At 33.5% G+C, this 6,960-nt stretch overlaps 1 non-coding gene across 1 annotated transcript; it reads right to left on the bottom strand.

Annotated features, from left to right (window-relative positions):
- Positions 1-6,038: 6,038 nt before the first annotated feature.
- Positions 6,039-6,111, bottom strand: Trnam-cau (transfer RNA methionine (anticodon CAU)). The gene has a single exon. It is a non-coding gene; the product is annotated as a tRNA-Met (tRNA).
- Between the last annotated feature and the right edge of the window lie 849 nt (positions 6,112-6,960).

Below are 6,960 nucleotides of genomic sequence, written 5' to 3'. Positions count from 1 at the left end.
CAGAATGTCATGCGCAGAGTACTAAACTAAATTAAGAAATACAATAGAAAATTCTCTATTCAACTAAACTTAAATTTGAGCACTTTTGAATCACTCAGAAATGTGAAAAGAAAAAAAAAATATGTAAATTAAGAATTCAGAATAATTTGTGGTTGTCTGTAAGAGATTGCTTATAGCGATAAGGCTGTATTTTATTAGGCACATTCTTGCGAAGTTTCCTTTTTGTACTTCTTTTGGGTTTTGCAATAACAAGTTCTATAGTTATTTTATATTTTAATAACATTTGAAAGAAAGGCATTCTCTTTTATTCTTTCATTTTATTAACAACTAGCTTTTGCCCGCGGCTTCGCTCGAGTTAATTTATCCCCTTAGGGGTGGAATTTATCAAAATCATTTCTTAGGGGATGCCTACGTCATAGTAATAATAATACGATCCGTCCAGTGGTTTGGGCTGTGCGTTGATCACTACGTCAGTCACCTTTGAGTTATATATATTTAGATTCTAGTATTCTTACTATTATTGTTATCCATGAATTTTGCCAAAATGAGGTAATATTTAATTCGTACCTATATGAGTTACATATTATCTTACCTAAACAAATGTTTGTATCGTCCGAGAATCGTAAAGTCGGCCCAAAAAAAACGAAAGTTTATTAAGTAATATAATTTCATTAACAATGAACGTGGATGATTGGAATGGAAGAGGACGCCCTAAAAAATGATGGATGGATTGTGTGAAAGATGATTTGAATAAAAGAAGAGTATAGATATGACGGCCGATAGAGATCAGTGGAAGAGAATGACATACTGCGCCGACCACAAATAATGGAAGAAAGGCATGGCAATGTCAATTCCATTAAGAAATCCACATGTGAAAGTTTATTGTCAGTATCTCTGTCGGTCCTCTACAGAGGTAAACCGGCATATGTTAATAAATAAACATGAACCGCCATTTTGAATTCCGACAGTTTAAAAAAAACATCACCTACTTGTCAAGTTGCTGTTGAAAAGTTGATTTTACCAAAAAATGGCAGGCGGTCGTAATAGTTAATAAAATTTGATTTTACCAAAAAATGGCAGTCGGTCATACTTATTATATCGGTATGACCTTATTTATTTTGTACAGGTATAATTATTCAGTACGTGTTTTTTTATATTTTCAAATTTAGGGAAATTTGGGACATCATATTCTACAATGACAATCAATGTATATACCAAATTCCAAAAATTATTGCACATAAATTTGTTTTTGCCCCCAGGACAATTAACACAGCGCCATATAGTCCCACGGTTAGCAGAACTTGTGTTTTGGGTACTAAACAACTGATACAAATACTTAAATATTTTTTTCGTAAATACACACATAATATACATAGAAAACACCCAGACCGATACAAATAATACTTCATCAACCCGCCCTGGCGTCGCACCAATGGCAATATTTGTTTAACTTTTATGTACCGTACCGTTTTGTGTATGTACCGTATTTATATTCATATGCATGTAGTAAAAAATGGTTATTTCAATATTACAAACAGACACTCCAATTTTATTTATATGTATAGATGTATAGATAAGGATTAATATCGTGTTTAAAAAAATCGCATATAATGCAGTTTTTTAGAAACATATATATATATATATATATATAAATATATTACAGAGCAGTTGAATAAAACAAATTAATACACATTACTTTGTTAAACAGAACATCACGTTTGTTATTTACGCATCAGTCGTGCAGTTTCTGTCACGGACTGATCAATGTCATTCTTGTTACATCACGTGCTAAAAACGCATATTTTCAATCAACTAGTAATAACAACTAGTGGTCGCTGAATGTTCGAAATTCGGTCATAATTAATTTAACATTCAGTAAGACTATAGACAAATAATATTAAAGACAAACAATTTTTTTTTTTATAACACAGGGGACAAACGTGTATGCGGCTCACCTGATGGTAAGTGATTACCGCCGCCCATGAGCACCCGCAACACCAGGGGAATTGTAAGTACGTTGTCGGCCTTTTAAAAAGGAATAAGCTCTTGTCTTGAAGGTTTCAATATCGTATCGGTTCGGAAATACCATTGCTGGAAGGTGATTCCACAATGTGGTTGTGCGGGGCAAAAAGTTTCTAGAAAACCGTACTGTGGAAGACCGCCATTCATCCAGATGATCAGGATGGTATTTCAGTTTCTGACGGGTGGTACGGTGGTGAAACTCAGCAGCTGGTATTAATCCGAACAATTCCTCAGAACACTCCCCGTGATATATGCGGTAGAAAATGCACAGAGATGCAATATCTCGCCGCAAAGCCAATGGGTCGAGTCTGTCACGTAGACGTTGATTACCAATGATTCTGGCTGCTCGGTTCTGAATGCGGTCAAATGGAAGTAGCTGGTATTGTGGTGCTCCCGCCCAGAGATGAGAACAGTATTCCATATGCGGCCGGATCTGCGCCTTATTAGTCTGCGCCAATATTAGCCTATTCTCAATTTGACCACAGATTTTAACAATAAACAAGAGTTTTCTTTTCTTTTATGGGTGATAATGGAATGGTGCACCCGCCTGCGATGACGGTTTACGCTAGCGGGACACCAGTGGAGGATGATGAGATGAGTATGAGGTCAGGACAGTTAGCCCTTCGTGGCAAATTCACTATGACTCTATCACGATGGTTTCCAGGAGGAACCACGTGCAATAGTACATTGCTAGCAATTCGAAATATATTTAATCATGTAGGTCTATTACAGACTCTTGTATGTGGTTTATTAGTCCACATTACTAGAAATTCCCTTCCTCCCAAACAAAAGAGTAATATGTATGTGTGTCGAATACAATAACAGAGTAATGCGTGTAATGATAGCTCAGAACAATTCACACAGCGCCATCTACTTCCTAAGTAGAGCATCTATTTTTGTAAATCCATTCATACATATAAAATGCATAGATAACAGCGACACCGATATAAAAAATCATACTCATGAATACAAATGTTTAACAAGTGTTTGCTTATCATTTCAAATTGACAGCTTTTCACTAAACGGACAAAGAAGTACCTGTCTGTGCAGACCGATACAAAGAATCATATTCATTGATCAGTAGCGGTTGTACTACATTTGGCCAAATATAGTATTTTAGTAGGGCAACCCTGCAACGTCGGGTTTTCAGCTTGCCAGAGACAATATGACAACCGTTAACTTAATATTCAAAATCTGTCAACGATCATTGTAAACCTATTTTAAAGTATTTAAAAAACTAGCCTGGAATCATCGAGTTTGATTACACCATCAAGACCCTCTTCTCAATAAAAGGCGTAAATATTCATGAATACAAATGTTTTTACCGTATGAGGAATCGAACCCGCGACCATCGGAAGCAAGGTGGTGTGGTTAAACGCTAGATCACCGAGGTCATCAACAAAAATATTTATTACTTAGTAGAGAAACTCGCATATTTCTCGATTTATCAGGTGCAACCGTGCGAGAAATCGAATACGCGACCATCGAATGTAAAGCGGTAGCCTTACACCTTACAGTCACCTTACCTTACAGTCAGCCAAACCTGAATATAAATTCAGCCCTTAGCAAACAAGTCCTAATTTCTTCATTGGGGGAAAGGGGATTGTTAGTAAAGTGAAATGATGATCATATTGATAGCAGCATTGCTAATATGATCATCAGTTCACTTTGACTCCAAGTCAGGTTCACCACCACGCGGTGAGTCATCCACCACTGGTACCCCGCCAGCGTAAACCGTTAGCGCAGGTGGGTGCAACTTTTCATTAACATCAATAAAAAAATTTCGCCATGTGTTTTTAAATAAACTCGTATCTAATTTAAAACAATTCCTTGTAGTGTGTTAATCATATCATGTAATAAATACATCAATTCGCCGCCACAATCTCGACTGACCTTAAACTGGCCTTACCAGGTGTACATAATACCGTCATTGTTTGTACCAGCCTCACAAAAATAATTATGCATATATTAAAATAAAAATAACACGATTTTGATCTTTAAACGTATTGGAATTGTGACTTATGATATAGAAATCGTCTTGAAAATAGTAATATTAGTTAAGTATATATTATTAAAGAGGTAAATACACCATCCGTTCATAAATTCGTTTAAGATGACCTACAGATAAGGTAGGTAATAGTTTTCGTTTTTTTATTTTTTTAAATATATTAGGTTGGAACAGAATACAGTAGGGTTGCCAAGCCCAAATTTAAAAATCCAGGACTATCCAGTTTAAAAACAAAATACATTAATAGTGTTGCAATAGTTATATTAATACGTAATAAAATCCAAGTAATTAATATAATATAATCAGATTTTTAATAAAAAAGTATATCATAAAATTATATTGTTGAAAATCAGTCATTAAAAGGCGCGCATATTTTAAAAACCCAGCACGCGGCCAAATCACTATTCAGGGCTTCCCAGGACACTTCAAAAACTAGGATATGTCCTAGGAAAACAGGACAGTTGGCAACCCTAGAATACAGAAACATGTGTACGAACTTACTTAACAACGATGACATTCACAGAAGTATAAAACTGTGCTGCGAATATCTTATTGAAATGCTTTATTCAATAGAATATAGTGTAGTTTATAATAGTCTAATAGAAGTAGAACACACGGGTTTATATAAATAAATTGAAGTGTCTTTTAAAATTTAAAATAACAGTTTTTCACTAAATGTATATAAAATAACAAACATGCGCACTTACATTTAAAAACATATAAATTGTTGTCTTTCTGTCTGTTCTTGCTAATATCTGAAGCGACTGGACCTTTGATGGGACTTTCACTCGCAAACTAGCTAACGTTCTAAGGAGTAACATAGGTTACTCTTTTTTTAATAGGAACGGATTAACAATTTGTTAATATAAAGCAATTATTTTTTACTTACATCCTTTTGCTGCAAGTTGTTATCACACTAAAAATCTGCAACAAAGAAAAGTATACTTTATAAATATAACGTTCTTTTTTAATAAAAATATACATATTCTAAATATATTATAATTTATGTATACCAGAAATAAAGACAGTAACATATCAAAAAATATCAAAAAAAATATTTCTGTGTATTTAAATTATTAGTACAGCTATTGGCCAACAGATGGCGCTATATCTTAATTTCATATAATGACGTAACAATCCGCTCGCAATGTCGCACACGTGGTTATGCGAAATCTACAAAGCAATTCTCTCATTACTATTTACGATGGAAGGCAATTACCCACGGATTCCACGACGAAATGTGGGCTGACTGGTATACCAAGTGTTTCATTGTTTGCAACGGGATTAGCATATTTCGTAATAAATACTGGGCGGTTAGTTCAATTACTGCAATAAGAAACAGGTTTCGACCTTGATTACCACCACCTATTGACAAAAAATACGACCTAAGCTTACATGACGAGAAAATTACAAAAGCAGTTTTCTTAAGACATTCACCATTTAATTTCATTTCAATAGTCATTATTAACATACAAAATTTGTTATTATATTATAATAAACTACCAGTAATAAAATAATATAATTATTTTGTTAACTGGGTCTTAACATAAATAATTTTATCTATGCATATAAGTAAAATTGGAGTGTCTGCTTATAATATTGAAATAACCGTTTTTTACTACATGCTTATGAATATAAATGTGTATGTGTGTAGTGTATGTACACCAAAATAACATTTTTTACAATTTTTGTCTATTTGTTCCGGCTAATCTCTGAAATGGCTGGCCCATTTTTGACGGGCCTTTTATTGGCACGTAGCTGATGTAATAAGGAGTAACTTAGGCTACTTTTATTTTAGAAAAACAAAGTTAAATTAAATATAAATATAATATTAGAACATAGGAATCTTTGTATTTGATGCTAATATTCTCTTTCTCCACCGTACACCGTTAGCGTATGCAAAAATTAAAAATTATATATATTTGAAATTTACTCCTTTGTGTTACTTTTCTTAAGTTAAAAATTATATTTTCATAATTTATGAAATTATTCGAAGACACAAAAGATATGCCCCGGGTGAGGATCGAACTCACGACCTTAAGATTATGAGACTTACGCGCTGCCTACTGCGCTACCGAGGCGGATGTGGAAGGTTTTGAAATAGGTCATGACATTTGTAGTTACCAGACTTGCTATTTACTTACGAAGTAGTATACATTTTGGTATTATTATTTGAATCATACCGTGTCAATTGAACTAGGAAAGCTAATTAGTTTATTTATGGAAGTTATACTAAATGTAATATAATTCTTTTAATTTCACTACAACATGCGTGTTAAATCATGGTACTACCCATAGTAGATAATGCTAGTGTTCATAAATATCGTTTGCTACCATAATGTACCACTTTTCAACAGGTTTATTCGACATTCCCATAAATCGAAAATGTTTAATGGAAATTATCAATTTATTTATAACCAGCTGTTCCCGCGACTTCGTCCGCGTGGAATTTAAATTTATTTTTCTAAAATAAAGTAGCCTAAGTTACTCCTTATTACATCAGCTACCTGCCAAAAAAAGTCCCGTCAAAATCGGTCCAGCCATTTCAGACATTAACCGGAACAAACAGATAAAAATTGTAAAAAATGATATTTTCTTGTATACCGTATTTATATTCATATGCATGTAGTAAAAAACGGTTATTTCAATATTACAAACAGACACTCCAATTTTATTTATATGTATACATTAAGTTATCAATAATTAATACTTAAGTTTATGTTGAATGATTATTTTATTCTATCACACATTCATATATTCATTCGAGGCTCTAAGAAATCATCGAGTAAGGCTGTATGATAGAATTCCTGCGCCTTCGCCATAGATAACAAATTATCGAGTAACATCTTTACAAGTGTTACAAATGGAGAGGTGTGCATTGTACAATAACGTAACCGACTTTCACTTAATTATAGTAATGTGTTAATACT

This window comes from Achroia grisella, unplaced genomic scaffold (genome assembly GCF_030625045.1).
Source record: "Achroia grisella isolate CSIRO2021 unplaced genomic scaffold, CSIRO_AGI_Agris_v1 utg1867, whole genome shotgun sequence".
NCBI lineage: Eukaryota > Metazoa > Arthropoda > Insecta > Lepidoptera > Pyralidae > Achroia > Achroia grisella.
The sequence above is the reverse complement of the archived record's forward strand: the minus strand, read 5'-3'. Positions and strand labels throughout refer to the sequence as shown.